We start from the raw sequence: 17,640 nt of genomic DNA on the forward strand, positions 1-17,640 counted from the left end.
ATGCTCGAAACACTGCAGTGAATTCAGAGTAGAAGACAAAGACCTTTACACTTGTCTGTGAGGCCAGATGTGATTCAGATTTCCCTTGTGTCGCTGATACCATCACCCACTCCCCCCTCCCCCCTGACTACCTCCCGCCACACGACCACCTAGAGCTCCTCAAAAGCACCAGTCTTGCTTTCACTTCAGAGCCTTTCCCTCTTGCTGGGGGCCCTAGGCTTCTACTTAACTCTCCTTACTCTTTCTTTCCCTCTTCTGACATGATCCTACCTTCAGTAATCACACGGATCTCACTCCTTTCACTACACTGGGTCTTTAGTCGAACATTACTTTCTCTGGAAGGCTTCCTTTGCCCTCTAATTTCAATTGCTCAACGTTCCCCACCCTCCTACCCATTGTGTTTTCCTTACACCTTTCCACCATCTAACCTACCTTATACTTCCTTTATTTTATTTTTCTGTCTCCCTTCACCATAAGCCCTATAAAGACAGAGATTAGTAGGTTCATGGCTATACCCTCAGTGCATTTGATAGTACCTTGCACACAGTAGACACTTGGTGAATATCTGCACCACGCTGCCTTTCCCTCATCACAACTCTGCAGTGAATGCTTGTCCAATGTCTCTCTCCCCCACTTGGGTGAGAAATTTGCCAGCAGGATCAGAGTCTTAATTCTTTTCTGCAGTATTTCTAAGGTCTAGCAGAGCACTGGTGCAGAATTAGAAGTTCAATAAACATGTCAGAAAACTGAATGTAAAATTTTTAATTAACCATGTGACTTACTAGTTCAGATGCATTTAGACAATGAATTTGCTAAATTTAAAGGGTGCCAATGAAAAAGTCACGAAGCTGGCTTTTGACTTAGCTCAAGACCTTCACAGATTCTGCCCTGATTTTAAGAACCATTCAATCTAGTTAGTGACAAGGCATGAGTGGCAGTCATCACTTGGAAGGGGTGCAGTCCTGGAGATAATGTCCCTGTGTACCATGTTACCATCTGAATCATGCGGATATCCAAAGCTAATTTCCCCTAAATATCTATTGCAATGTTTCTCCCTTCCCCACTTCTTGTCATTGTAAGGAAAACAGCAAGCACGCTTTTATTAGCACTGTTCTTACAATAAAAGTAATCACACCGAAGCCTTAGAGACAATGGTGCAGAAAGTATAGAAAATTCAGATCGTCTGTTATCTCTCTGTTCGGTGATAACCCTGAGTTAGCCCTGTCATCTGCTCACATTCTTATACCTTATTTTCTGCATACAACGCCATACATACAAGTATGCATGCCATTAAATATAATATGTATGTACATTTATCACACATATGTACGCTATACAGGCATACTTTTAAAGAATATAACTAGATTTATTAATGTGCTCATTTTGCATTGTGTACAAATATTGAAGCATTATGTTGTATACATAAAACAATATGGTAACCCAATTATACCTCAATAAAAATGTGCATATATCAATCATAATTTATCTAAGTATTTTCATATTGTTGGACATTAATATTGCTCAATTTTCCCATAACAAAAATAACATGTTTATAAATGCTGCCGATTTGCTCAGAACAAACACCTAAGAGAGGAATTACGAGGTCAAAGGATAAGTACATTTTAAAAGCTGATGTGTTTGTTCTTTGAAAGGCTCCATCAGCTCACACTCAGTTATCAATGTATTTGAAGGACTAACTCCCCACTTATCAGAAGTACAGGGTCCAGCACAAGTAATGCCCCTATTTTATTACAAAATCTTTTCTTACAAAATCATAAGTGCGTAATTCTGTAATATAACACTATCACACTCAAGCACACACTATGACATTTTAGGTGCAATGTTCAAATTAAAACTATAAATTACTGCACCCATATTATTACCCTACCAACCACACTCAGGCAGGGTTTACTTCTGCCAGACCCTGTATTTTGTCTGTAAATTTTTGGCAACCTGAGAGGTGAAAGATGGATTCTCATTATTTTAATTTACCTAAAAAGTTTGAGCGCTTGCTGCATGCCAAACCATTTTTTGGAGCACTTCAAATCAATTAAATTATTTGATCCTCACAATACTATGAGGTACTGTGTTAATGCCATTTTATGACAGGTAAAGAAAACGAGGCTTGGAAAAGTTGCTCTTTTTTCATAAGTTAAAATGTTAAACTAAATAACTTTCCCTAGGTTAAAAACATTTTTAACTTATCCCCAAGCCTGGATTGGAACATACACCATCCCACTCTAAGCCTGGTTTTTTAATCCCTAGGAAAGTGAGATTAAATTATTTCATGTTTAATAGTGTTTTCTCTTGCTTTTGTAAACTTACCATTCAAGACATTTTCCTGTGTTCTTTCAGGGTGTTTACCTTTTATTGATATGTAAGAAATATTCATCTATTAACTATAAAAATAATTTATGACATGGTGTGCAAATGTTTCTCGGGTGAGTTCTCTTCTGCATATAGTAATTTGGCTTGAAGAAGTTTTATGTAATCAAACACATCACTTGCTTCCTTCATGGCTTTTCTTTGCTGTAACCTTTAATGTCGTCTTCACACTGGAGGTTTAGAAATAGCCACCTATATTTCCTTCTAGTTCTTTCATGGGTTCACCTATTGCATTTAAATTACTAGCATTTATTTTGATGGAAGGAAGAGACTTAACTGTTTTTCAGATGATTTAATAATGTTCCAAAACCATTTATTTAACCATCCATTCCTTTTCTACCAACACAATCAATGCATTCTTTATCATATATTGTTTTCTTTTATCTACTCAGATCTTATGTCTGGATTTTTAACCTCCCTTAGTTCTGAAAAGGCGTATTTCAAAATACCATTTTGTGGGCTCCATAGCATTCGGTAGGGCAAGGGTGTGTGGGGGGGCTCACTGGATGCACAACTCTACCCAAGAATTTCCTCGGTCCTCTTTTTTGTAGAACAAGGAAAAGGCATAATATTTGCTCAACCTGTAGCTAAGGTTATTATGCCACAAAAGAATTTTTAATGAAAAAATGTTTCATTAACCCCAAATCACTAGGCAGATGTTTCTCAGTTGCCACAATATGTGGTAAGCACTGACCCATTAGTTTAACACACTAAGGGTAGGAAACAATTTCCTTCCTTAAAGTAATTTGAATAAAGGAGCAGTTACTTTGTTAATTGACATTTCCTTTGTGGTGCTGCTTCTGAACCAGCGTGATATTTTCATTCTTTGTAAGGGAGAAAGATTCTTTTGCCATGTAATGGCGTGTCTTCCTACATGTTTGTTTGATAGCAACTTTTCCCTGTTCCTTCTCTTTAATAATACATGTTTTCTTTGAAAAAATCAGTGGAGTATCTTTCTTCTATGTATGAAAGCAGAGGAAGACATTTTCCCCAAACGTAGATATTGCTCCCAGACTACCACCACCAGCCCTGGGAGTTGCCCATGCAGAGTCTCTCCTCGTGAGCTGAAGGCCCCATGGCCTTACCCGCGAGCATGACTCCGAGGCCCACAGATTTGCTCAAACACCTGCAACCCGCCGTTTTTAAAAAATATTGTAGTGTTTATGCTGTTATACTCATCCCAATTTTTCCCTTTGATCCCTCCACCCAGCTCACCCCCCACTTCTATAGGCAATCCCCACACCATTGTCCATGTCTGTGGGTCTTTTATACATGTTCTTTGACCAATCCCTCCACCCTTTCAATCAGTCTCTACCTCCAGCCACCCCTATTCTAGCTGTCCTTGATTCTATGCCTCTGGTTCTCCCTTGCTTATTAGTTTATTTTGATCATTAGATTCCACTTATATGAGATTATATAATATTTGTCTTTCACCAATTGCCTTATTTCGCTTACCATAATAGTCTCCAGTTTCAAAAAGTAGAAATTTCTTCTTTTTTATTTTCTAATTTTTATTTTTTTAATTTTATTTATTTATTTTTAGAGAGAAGGGAAGGGAGGAAGAAAGAGAGCAAGGGAAATATCAGTGTGTGGTTGCCTCTCTCATGTCCCACACCAGGGACCTGGCCCACAACCCAGGCATGTGCCCTGACTGGGAATTGAACTGGTGACCCTTTGTTCAATTGAGGCCACACTCAATCCACTGAGCCATACCAGCAAGGATGGAATTCCTTCTTTTTTAATGCTGCATAGTATTCCACTGTGTTAATCATATCAAATTATACTACAAGGACATAGTAATCAAAAACAGTTTGGTAAGGTCATAAGAACACACACATAGATCAAGGGAACAGAACAGAGAGCCCAGAAATCAACCCATGTCTTTATGGTCGAGTAATATTGGCAAAGGAGGCAAGAGCATAGAGTGGAGTAAAGACACTCTCTTCAATAAATAGCTCTGGGAGAACTAGGCTGACACACGCAAAAAATGGAACTAGACCACCATCTTACACCACACACCAGAATAAACTCAAAATGGTTAAAAGAGGAAAATACAATTTGTGATACCATAAAAATTCTAGAGGAAAACTTAGGCAATAAGATTTCAGATATCTCACATAGCTATACTATTGCCTATATATCTCTTAGGGCAAGGGAAATAAAGAAAAATAAACAAATGGGACTACATCAAATTAAAAAGCTTTTGCACAATTAAAAAAAATCATCAAAATGAAAAGGGAACCAACTATATAAGAAGACATACTTACCAGTAATATATCAGACAAGGGTTTAATCTCCAAAATATATAAAATACTTACACGACTCACCACCATGAAGACAAACAATTCAATTAAAAATAGGAAAAGACCTGGATAGACACTTCTCCATGGAGAACATAGAAATGGTCAATATGCACATGAAAAGATGTTCAATATCACTAGCTCACAGAGAGATACAAATTAAAGCCACAATGAGATATCACCTCACACCAGTCAGAATGATCGTCATTAATAAATCAACAAACAACAAGTGCTGGTGAGGATATGGAAAAAAGAAACCCCAGTGCACTGGGAATGCAGACTGGTGCTGCTACTGTGGAAAACAGTGTGGAATTTCCTCCAAAAATTAAAAATGAAACTGCCTTTGATCCAGCGATTCTACTGTTGAGAATATGTGCTAAGAATCCCCAAACTCCAAATCAAACCAATTTATGCACTATTCACAATAGCCAAGATTTGGAAACAGACTAAGTTCCTACCACTAGATGAGCGGATTAAAAAACTATGGTACATTGACAGGGTGCAAACCACTGTTTACAGTGATCGGAGTTAAGGACCCCTAGTGCTCCAGTGAGGCTGGTCACAGTGACAGTCACCAGATGAGAACGGTGTAAAATGTCATGGAACTAGTCCTCACCTTGAATTCTCCCCAGTTTTTGATCAGAGAGCCTGAAATCACACCACTTCTTGGGCTTGGACATCTCTTTTCTAGTCATGCAAATGTTCTTTGGAAGACCTACGAAACCCACGCAATGGTGTCATCTCAGGAACTATGACAAAAAAAAAAAGGTTAGGATGCATGTGTGCTGATGCCTCCAGCCAGATGCAAATTCTCCCTTATCCAAGCCCATCTGACCTGAAACCTCTCTTACAATGATAAGTATATGCTGTATGCTGTCCTAGATTAGAGGAACTGGCATTCTAGGTCTCTCTTTCTCCAGAGCAAGTTCTTGAATACACTTTTGTTCCCTAGCCCAGTGCTTATCTTAAAATAGTTACCCAATATATGTGAGTTGTTTGAAATAAAAGGCAGTGTTTGAGGGAAGTTATTAAAAATCATAGAAAAACAAACCAAGCACAAAAAGGGAAGACAAAAAACATATTGTCACCCTATGATTTTGGCTTGTATTGTACAATCTACTAGAGAAAAATACACTTATTTTACTCATTGCTTTTCACAGGTATTCCCCAAGCCACCTTCTGAGGGTTGCCTCCAACGATCCTGCCGCAACTTCTACAGCCTCTTCAGCACAGGCCTCAGGAGCAAAAGTTGTAGGGACCTAACACTGACTTCTTGCACAGCCTCCCTCTCCTCCAGGCATCAGATGTTGCCTGGTTTTAAAGCCCCATCTCAAAGTCAGTTTCTTCTGAGAAATCATATGTTATTCCTTATGCAGCTTGTCCACATCTATAGCTATTACACTCTTCATTATTCATCTCAACCCAATTTACTGAGTAGCATCGTCAGTTGCTTTTTACATGTTAGTGTTCTATCTGTAGAGCGGGACCATTAATTCTTTGAGGGAGCACACTAAGTCTAGGCCTTTTAAAACCAAGTTTTAAAACTATCCCAGTGCTTCAGTTAATTACTAAACAAAACTTACTTACTTAAGTTGCCTTTTTAGCACACATAGTAGGCCTAAGAGTGTTGGTAGGCAGGTTTAAAACTTTCTCTGGAGCCTGCCCTTCACTTCGTCATTCATTTCTCCTTTCTCTTCTTCCTGGGATAGCCCATTGTACCCAGGGGCTGCTCGACAAATGTTAATGACCATGATCTTTTCAATCAGCAATTTGTAAAGTGGGCAATTATTGTCTACAAGAAACAAGGGAGACACTATTTTCTATCTGCACTAATAAAACACTTGACTTATGAAGACAATATCCACAAACAGTGAATGGCAAAGCTAAACTCCTTAGCTCTTCCAAAGAAAATAATGTCCAGGTTCAAGAGGAAGAGTGACACCTATTGTTCAGGAGATTCTCACTGGCATTTCCTATTGTTACCTCCTGCATCGTATTCATTCCTGTGTCAACAGTATGAGCTATAGCATCTAACGCAGAGTGGTCCTTGCCAGCCCTTTGTAGCAATGGACGTCTGATACAAGTAGCATTTGGTCTGTGAAGTTTATTTGCTGTTCACACACTTGCCAGCAACTGTATTTCAATCCATGTTCATTAAAACAGCACATCATTGAAGATGGGAAAGGACCTACATAAAAACACGACTGAGGCATATTTTTCAATTACTAAAGAAAAAGCATGAATTATGAAGAAATAATTTCAATAAAGGTACTTGGTGAAATATGACTTCTCTGAATAAAATCACAGCTCTATAAGTTTAAAGAAAAATGAAAACATTCAGTTTTTTTGCTACATGTGATCTATATAAAAAATAACTTCTCCTGAAAGGTCACAGTTAACAGCCAAGAGGACACTGAATTTTATGTGGTCATTTTTTTTGAGGATGGAGAGTGGACCAGTTGGGATGGTCTGTCATTCAATCTCAACTTCACCACCTCCAGTGGCAGGAATTTCACCATACCTTGAGGGAGAAACAACCATATAATGGAAACAAATACCTGCCTTAACTTTGTTGTAGCACTGCTAAACATGTCCACTGGCACAATGTATATGAAAGCATTTTGAAATGTGTGTAGTGCTCCTACAGGCACAATGAATACACAGAAAGCCGAGTCCATCCAGAATTCAAAAGGAATTAGTTAATCTGATAATGTAACATTCAAAGTCGGATTTTCCCTTTAAATATTATAAAGGGAATATAAGCTGCAAACTGTGCTGGAGATTGGTATTTCTTAAGTATATAATCATCTTTGAGTTATTTAAAAAAAGGTTTCCCTAAAAATAATTTAAGTTTCTTTGAGTGGCTCACAATCAGCATTTGAAGTAAAAAAAAACTCTCATTTATATATGCTTTATGATTCACAAAGCTAAATTATTCACATCTAACACAAAATATTTGCTATGTCCTAGATGGAGTATAAACAGTGGTGTGAAGTACATACCCTTAAGGCAATCTCAAAATGAGTTGATTTTAAAACAATGTGGGACGGCCCAGTGGGAGAACAGACATAGTGCACTTAGGCCAAAGCTACAAAGATACAATGAGAAGATTTACAGAGGAACTGGTGACATAGAATGGTTGTAGGTCAGTCAGGTAAAAACAGAGGAGGGATGGTGGAGGGAGAAGGAAAGGAATTCTAGGCAAGGAAACAGCATGAGCCAAGGCATAGAGAATAACTTGTTATACAAGGACTGACTGAGAACAGGAGAGAAATGGAGCTGAAACTATAGTCAACTGAAATTTCTGGTTTTGCTCCATCATGTTTAAATGCTTCCAGAGAAGCAGTAAAGATCTAAGAGGGTAGAAAGAACAAGGGGAAAGGATGCTAGGAAAGATGGAGAGAAACAATAGAGTAGAAGGGAAATGAAGTCAAGATACAGAGTTTAGTCTTAGATATGAGAAGAGACACCTGACTTTCTGAGTCTGAATGAGGGAAGGAGAGAAAAAAGAATAGATGAAGAAGATAAGTTTGTGCGAAACAAAATTCGAGGACGTTCATATCTGGTCAATTCTTAAGATAATTGGTTTTTTTTTCACTTGGTCAGCTTAGTGAAGTGTAATTTACACAGGATAAACTGCACCAATTTTAAGTATAGAGTCTGATCAATTTCTCCCAGTGTGTACAGCAGCGTGGTCATCAGCACAGCCCTGACATAGAACGCGTTCACCACCCCAAAGAGCGCCACCATGCATCCTCACAGCCAATCCCCTTCCTCTGCCCCCTCGGCTCCAGAAAACGCTGATCTGGTTTCCGCTGCTCTAATTTTGCTTTTCCTCAAATTTCTCTGAAATGGAATTATACAGTCTTTTGTCTCTAGCCACTTTTCCTTCAGAATTAACTGTGTGGCTGCATGCATCAGTTGCTTACTCATTTTTACTACTGAGTAGTGTCTTCCGCATGAACACACCACAGCTTATCAATTCACCACTTAGTAGATGTTTAGGTTCTTTCAAATTCTAAGCTCTTGTAAATAAGATTGCAATAAACAAACAAATACAAGTATTTTTGTTGATATAGGCTTTTATGTTTTTTGTATAAATACCTAGGAGTAGAATGGCTGTATCAAATGGTAAATGAATGCCGACTTTTTAGAGAAAATTACAGTTTCCAAAGTAGTTATATTATTTTAGTTTGACTAGCAATGTAGGGGAGAGTTCCAGTTGCTCCACAACCACACCAGCAATTAATAGAGTCAGTCTTAATAATTTTAGACATACTAATAGGTATGTAGTGGCATTTCATTGAAGTTTTATTTGCATTTCTCAAATAATGAATAATAATGAGGATCTTTAAAATTTTTTTATTGTTTTTCAAGTTCCGTTGTCTCCATTTTCACTCCCCCCGGCCCCACCCATCCCCACCTCCCACCCTCAAACTTAACCTCTTTGGCTTTGTCCATGTGTCCTTTATACATGTTCCTTGATGGCCCTTCCCCTATTTACCCCTCTTATCCCTCTCACCCCTGTCCTCTTGTTACTGTCAGTTTGTTCTTTATTTCAATGTTTCTAGTTATATCTTGCTTGCTTCTTATTGATTAGTTTTCACTAAAAGGAAATCATATGGTATTTGTCCCTCACCACCTGGCTTATTTCACTTAGCATAACACTCTCAGGTTCCATCCATGCTGTTGCAAAGGGTAGGAGCTCCTTCTTTCTGCTGCGTAGTATTCCATTGCATAGTTGTACCATAGTTTTTTTATCCAGTTATTTACGGGTGGGCACTTAGGTTGCTTCCAGCACCTAACTATTGTAAATTGTGCTGCTATGAACATTGGGGTGCATAGGTTCTTCTGAATTGGTGTTTCGGGGTTCTTAGGGTACAATTCCAGCAGTGGAACTGCTGAGTCAAAAGGCAGAATCTTTTACATGCCTATTTACCATTCACATATTTTCTTTGATGAAGTGTTTGTTTATATTCTTTGTCAGATGCATGATTTGTAACTATTTTTTGCAGTCTGTGGCTTAACTTTTTAATCTCTTAATGGTGTGTCTACTAAGTAGTAGACATTTTTTATTTTAATGAAATTTAATCATAGTCTTTTCTTTTTTTATAAGCATTTTTCACTTTTTTTTCACATTTTTATTGTTATTCAAGTACAATCGTCTCCGTTTTCTCCCCACCCCAGCCATCCCCACTTCCTGCCCTTCATCCTACCCGCCTTTGGCTTTGTCCATGTGTCCTTCATACCTGCTCCTCACAACCCTTGATCACAGCTTTTTCATGTATGATTGTGTTCTTGGTGTTATATCTAAGAAACACTCGTTTAACCCAGGGTCATAAAGATTTTCTCCTATGTTCTTTTCTATAAGTTTTAAAATTTTATGTTTTAGAATTTGGTCTTTGATTAATATTTAATTATTTTTGTTTAGGGTACAGAAATACAACTACATGTGATAATATAGCATTTGAATACATTTTGTTCTTTCTTTTTCTTGTGGCTTGCAGTATTCCATCATTATTTGTTAAAGAGATTATCTTTATTTAACTGAATGGCCTTTACCATTGAAAGTCAATTGACCCTTTTTATCATTCTAATTTTTTCATTACCATTGACCTCCTTACACCCTTTTCTATCTGCACCCACCCCACTGTTGTCTATGGCCATGAGTCTTTTTCTTTTTTGCTCAATTCCTCCACAGCCTTATCTTCGCCTCCCCTTAGCTGTCATCTTGCACTCTATCTTTGAATCTGTCTCTATTTTGTTTGTTTTTTTTCATTTTGTTCATTAGAGCCCACATATGAGGGAAATCATATGGTATTTGTCTTTCTCTGACCAGCTTATTTTACTTAGCATAATGTTCTCCGGGCCCACCCGTACTGTTGCACAGTGTAAACTTCGCTTCTTTTTTACGACTGAGTAGTACTTCACTGTATAAATGTACCATAGTTGTTTTATCCACTCATAACTTTAAATGGAAATGAAAAAACATCAAGGTCAGTGTACAAAAGTGGGCAATGTAAGTTTACAGTTGTAATACAAATAAATAATACAAGAATTAATAAATAATAATACAAGAATAAACTGTGTATCACATTTGCAATTGTAAACCTACTTTTGCTAACCCCTGTATGCAGGCCTATTTCTGTTTACTCTAATATGTTCCATTGATCTCTCCATTAATCTTTAATGTTACACTGTCTTGATTACTATAGCTTTATAACAAGTATTGAAGTCAGATAGTAAAAATTCTATGCATTGGTCTGAATGTTAGCCCCTCAAAGTATACATCCAGGGGAGCCTGTAAATGTTACTTTATTTGGAAAAAGAGAGTCATTGCAGATGCAATTATGTTATGGATTTTGAGATAAAAAGATTACACTTGATTATCTGAGTTGGCCTTCAGTCCTTGACTATCCCTGTCGGAGACTCAGGTGGACACAGGGAAGGAAGTGTTGTGATCACAGAGATGTGATTGATGCGACCACAAGATTACAAATGAAGGAATGGAATGCTCACAACTAGATGGCATAAGAGGCGAGAAATTGATTCTCCCCTAAAGCTTCTAGAGAATTACAGCCCTGAGGACACATGAGTTCATACTCCTGGCCTTCAGAACTGTGAAAGAATAATTTCTGTTTTTTTTTAAGTCACCCAGTTCATTGTAATTTGTTAAGGCAGCCATGGGAAACTGGTGCATCCTTCAACTACATTTTTCCCTTTTAAAGTGGATTTGGCCATTCTTTGTACTTTGTACTTCCTTATAAATTTTAGAAACAGCTTGTTAATAGCTACAAAGTAAAATATGGCAGGAACTTTGAGATTGCATAGCCTGTATAGATCTATTTGGGGGTTATTAACATTTTAACACTATTGAGTCTTTCGACCCAAATATATGGTGTATCTGCCTATTTTTTTGGTTTTCACTAAGTTCTCTCAGCAACATTTCTGTAGTTTTTAGTGTAAAGTTTACATGTTTTAAGTTAAATGTATCCTATAAGTATTTCATATTTTTGTTTATATTTAAAACAATATTGTATTTTAAATATTCAATTTATGGTGTGCATTGCTAATATGCAGAAATGTAATGAATATTTTATATTAATTTTTTATCATACAATTTTGCCAAACTAACATATTAGTTATAGGAGCTTTTTCTGGATTACAAAAAATTTCCTATACAGGCAATAATATCATTTTCAAATAAAGACATAATATATAAAAATAGAAATAATGTAGTCTAAAGATGAGAAAGGTGTCTTTGACTTATTTTTAATGCCTCATTACACTGATTAAGACCTCTGGTGAGTATACTGGTGAGAGAAGACATCCTTACATTGTTCTGATCTTAGGGGGAAAAGAATTCAGTCTTAACATCATTAACTGTGATTTTAGCTGCAGGTTTTTCATAGGTGTCTTTTATCAGGTTAAAGAAGTTCCTTTTTATTCCTTATTTCCAGACTTAAAAAAAAAATCAGTAATAAATGTTGAATTCATCAAATGATATTTCTTCTTAAGTGAACTTTGGTAATTTGTATCTTTCAAAAATTTGTCTATTATATCTAAATTGTTGAATGTATTAATATAAAGTTTTAAAAGGATATTCCCTTATTATTTCTTAAATAACTATAGAATCTGTAGTAATAGCAACTCCCTCATTTCTAACATTGCTAATTTTTGTCTTCTCCCTTTTGTTTTTGATAATTTCACCTACGAGTTTTTCAATTTTATTGAGCTTCTCAAAAACCTCTTTAAATTTCATTAATTATCTCTTTTTATATATTATTGATTTATACTTGTCTTTTCTATTTCATTTATTTAGCTTACTTTGCATTTAGTTTGTTCTTTTCTTAGTTTCTTAAGGTAGAGACATGGACATTGATTTTTTCTTTTCTAATATAGGTATTTAGTGAAATAAACTTCCCTGTAAGTACCACTTCAGCTGCAGCGCACACATATGTTCTATTTTCATTTTATGTAGTAAAAAGATTTCCTAATTTCCATTTTGATTTCTCTTTGATCCCCAAGTTATATAAAAATATGCTATTAAGATCCCAACTATTCAGAGATTTTCAATATATTTTTCTGTTATTGATTTCTAGTTTAATTCTATTGTGGTCAGAGAGCTTACTTTGTGTGATTTGAAGTTCTCATGACCCAAGATTTGTTTTATGGATCAAAACATGGTCTCAGTTGGAAATGTACTGTGGGCACCTAGAAAGAATGTGTATTCTTATGTTGGTGGAGTGTTTATAATTGTCAATTAGGTTAAGATGGTTAATAGTATTATTCAGGTCTCCTGTACTCTTACCCTTTGTCTACAAGTTCTACCAATAATAGACGATGTTGAACTCTTCAAATATAGTATTGGGCCGTCCATTTTTCTTTCCATTTCAATTAGTTTGCTGCATTTATTTCTATCTCAGTTACAGGTTCTTAAACATGTATCTCTTCTTGATGAGTTAACCCCTTTAATATTAGAAAATCACCCTTCTTTTCTCGACAATTTGATATGAATAAACTCACTTTCCTTTTTTGCCTGAAATTCAATGTCACAAACACTATTTATTTTATATGTTTTTCTGTTTTTCCAGGTGTTTCACTTCAAAGGGTAATTTCATCTCTCTTACTCTATCTTGCCTGGAAATGAAAAGGAACTGACTTTTTATGGCATTTAACTTTAATTAATTTAAATCTAAAAAGTCATATGTGGCTACATTGAATAGCACAGGAGGTACTGATCACAGATGTATTCATCTTGTGAAATTTCACTGAACGGTGCATTTAAAATTTACATGCTTTCTGTATGTATAACACTTCAACAAAAAATATCTGGAAAACTAAAGTATTTACTTAAAACATGTTCACTACAAGTATTCTTTTTTTTCTGGATCACCTATCACAAAAGCAGACAGAATTGTGTGTGTGTGTGTGTTTTATTTGGTTTGTCATAAGGTTTTAGCAAGAAGGAGGTATCCAAATAATATCCTCATTTTTTCCCCAGAAAGATGAGAAGATGAGATGTAAGTAAAGCATGTCTACTTAAGCTGCATATACCACATTCACATTACATGATTAAGGATGGTGTCATTTTTAAATCCCAGTGAAGTTAAACTGAATGGGAAAAGATCCATCAGGTGTAACTTTATGTAATATCTTTTACCTGATTTACTCTTCTTTCATACATGACTCAGTTTAACTTCTGCCTTTTAAAAAGTTTTTCTAAAAATATACATAGTCCTAGCTGTCTCAATTTGACTCATTCTTTGCATATGACAGATTTCTGAGCAGGCAATGTGCATTAATAGCCTGAAAATTATAAAATAGGTTATGTTTTAATTTTTGGTGTAATTTTATATTTCCCAACAACCAATGTTTTATTACTTTTTAAAATCAACTTGTAACAAAATTTAGGTTGTGGGTACATACAGTTTTTATATTTTTATAACAAATTAAATATATATTAACAGTGAAATAATAAATCATAACAAAATACTAATTTCTAAAAGCTGCAAATACCACAAACATGAAAAAATTTGAAGAATGACAAAACATGTTTACTGGTGAACTGCCTAATACACCTCTGTAGTATTCTTAATTTTTTGCTATCTCTTTATATGACAAAATTATTTTCTGTAGTCTTTCTATAGATAAGAAAGATAATTCAGTCTGCTGAATTATCTATTGTTTTATTATTGAAATTTAGAAAAGTTTTTTTCCAACTTCAATTTATTATGATGTAAAATTTTTAGTTTTTCTTAAACTTAGGATAACTTCTATCTAGTTTCCTTCATTCATGAGCTATGGGAATCGTGGTACTTTGGGATTCTTGTGCAATGGTTCATTTTATTTTTTTCCAGCTTTGCTGAGATATAATTGGCATACAGCATTGTGTAAGTTTAAGGTATATAATGCAATGACTTGATAGACGTTGTAAAATGATAACCACATAAGGTCAGTTAACATACCCATGACCTCACACAGTTATTTGTGTGTGTGTGGTAAGAACTTTTAAGATCTACACACTTAGCAACTTTAAAGTACGTGATTCAGAATTGTTAACTGTAGTCAACATGCCAGATGTTACATCCCCAGAACGTACTCATTTATAACTGGGAGTCTGTACTTTAACCACCTTTACCTATTTCCTCCATCCCCCATCACTGGTAATCATCAGTACCCTCTGTTTCAATGAATTTGTGTTTTTGTCATCATTGTTGTTTTTAGATTTCACATATAAGTGGGATCACTTAGTACTCGTCTTTCTCTGTTTGACTCATTTCACATAGCATAACTCCGTTAAGATTTATTCATGTTGTCATAAATAGTAGGATTTCCTTCCTTTTTATGGCAGGGTAATATTCCACTGTAGATGCATACTACTTTTTCTCTATCCATCTACCTGTTGATGGACATTTAGTTGTTCCCATGTTGTGGCTGTTGAAAATAGTACTGCAATGACCATGGAGGGTTGGTACATATGCTCTTTGAGTCTGTGATTTGGTTCCTTTAGATACATACTTAGAAATGGGATCGTTGGGTCACTGGATCATACTGTAGTTCTGTTAGTAATTTTTTAGGAACCACCATACGATTTTCTATAGTGACTGAACCAAATAACATTCTCACCAGTAGTTCACAGGGGTCCCCTGTCTCCAAATCCTCTCCAACACTTGCTGTCTTTTGTCTTTTTGAAGCTATCTATTCTAACAGGTGTGAGGTGGTATCTTATTGTGGCTTTGATTTGCGATTCCCTGATGGTTAATAACGTTGAGCGCCTTCTCATATATCTGTTGACCATTTATATGCCTCTTTTGGGAAAAAAATGTCAATTTAGGTTTTCTGCCCATTTTTACTTTTCTAAAAAATAAAATATATTGGCATGACATTGGTTAATAAGATTATATAGGTTTCAAGTGTAGACTTCTATGATACATGATCCATATACTGCATTATGTACCTACCACCCAAAGTCAAATCATCTTCTGTCACCATATATTTGGCTTGATTTACTCTTTACTACCTGTCCGCCCCCATTTCCTCTGGTAACCACCATATTGTCATCTGTGTCTATGAGTTTCAGTTTTATATCAACATATGAGTGAATTCATGTGGTTCTTAGCTTTTCCTGTCTGACTTACTTCATTTACGATTATATTCTCAAGGTCCATTCAATGTGTTGCAGATGGCAGTATTTCATGTTTACTTATGGCTGAGCAGTATTCCACTGTGTATATGTACCACACCTTCTTTATCCAGTCCTCTATCAAAGGGCACTGGTTGTCTCAATGTCTTGGCCACAGTAAATAGTGCTACAATGGACATAGGGGTGCATATATCTTTGCAAATAAATGTCTTAAAGCTTTTTGGGTAGATACCAAGAAGAGGAATTGCCGAGCCATATGGTAATTCTATTCTCAAATATTTTTTGAGGAAGCTCCATACTGTTTTCCATAGTGACTGTACCAGTTCACATTGCCACCCACGGTGAATGAGCATTTCTTTTTCTCCACAACCTCTCCAATACTTGTTGTTGTCTTATTGATAGTAGTCATTCCAACAGGTGTGAGGTGGTAATGATTTGCATTTCCATAATAGTTAATGAAGTTGAGCATCTTTTCATGTGTCTGTTAGCCATATGTATGTCTTCTTGAGAGAAGTGTCTGTTCCGGTGCACTACCCATTTTTTAATTGGATTGTTTGGTGATGAGTTGTATGAGTTCTTTATATACTTTGATTTTTAACCCCTTGTTGGAGCTATTGCTTGCAAATATCATCTCCCATTTGATTATTTTTTTTGTTTTGTTGTCAGTTTCTTTTGCTTTGCAGAAGCTCTTTAGTTTGATATTAACCCATACATTTACTTTTCCTTTACTTCCCTTGCCTTTGGATCAGATTCATAAAGTGTTCTATATGACCAAAGTTCATAAGTCTAGTCCCTATATTTTCTTCTATGTAGTTTATTATTTCAGATACTATATTTAGGTCTTTGATTCATTTTTCTGTGCATGGAGACAAACTATAATCTAGTTTCATTCTTTTGCATATGGCTTTTCAGTTTTTCTAGTGCTATTTATTGAAGAGGCTTTCTTTTCCCTACTGTGTGCTCAACTGGTTTCTTTTACAAAAATAATTTGCCCATACACATGTGGTTTTATTTCTGGGCTCTCACTTCTGCTCCATTGGTCTGTGTGTCTGTTTTTCTGCCAATACCATGCTGTTTTGATTGTCACTGCCCTGTGGTATAATTTAAAGTCAGGTAGTGTGATACCTCTGGCTTTTTTTTTTTTTTGGCTCCATACAAGTCTGATAATTTTTTATTCTATTTTCTTGAAAAATGACATTGGGATTTTGATGGGGAGTGCATCAAATTTGTATATTGCATTTGGTAATATGGACATTTTAACTATGTTGATTCTTCCAATCCATGAACATGGACTATTTTTCAATTTCATTGTGTCTTTCTCAATCTCTTTTAATGCTTTGTAGTTTTCAGTACATAGGTCCCTCATACCCTTTAAGTTTATTTCTAGGTGTTTTATTTTTTTGTTGCAATTGAAAAAGGGATTGATTTTTATTCCTTTTCTGAAATTTTATTCTTAGTATATAGGAAAGCAGGGGACTTTTGTACATTGATTTTGTATACTGCAAATTTACTCTATTTGTTTATTGTTTCTAATATTATTTTGGTAGAGACTTTAGCATTTTCTATATGTAGAATTTTGTCACCTGTAAAAAGTGACACTGTTAGTTCTTTCTTTTCTTGAATGCCTTTTATTTCTTTCTCTTGCCTGACTCTTCTGACTAGGACTTCCAGAACTATGTTGAATAAGATTGGTGAAAGTGGAAGAACACTCACCATTGTCTTGCTCTTGATTTTAGAGGAAATCGTTCACCAATAAAAAGTCACCAAATAGCAAATTTGATCAAAAAACAAAATCCAACCATATGCTAC

The sequence above is a fragment of the Sturnira hondurensis genome, unplaced genomic scaffold (genome assembly GCF_014824575.4).
Source record: "Sturnira hondurensis isolate 20B ecotype Veracruz unplaced genomic scaffold, ASM1482457v3 Scaffold0020601, whole genome shotgun sequence".
In the NCBI taxonomy this organism is placed as follows: domain Eukaryota; kingdom Metazoa; phylum Chordata; class Mammalia; order Chiroptera; family Phyllostomidae; genus Sturnira; species Sturnira hondurensis.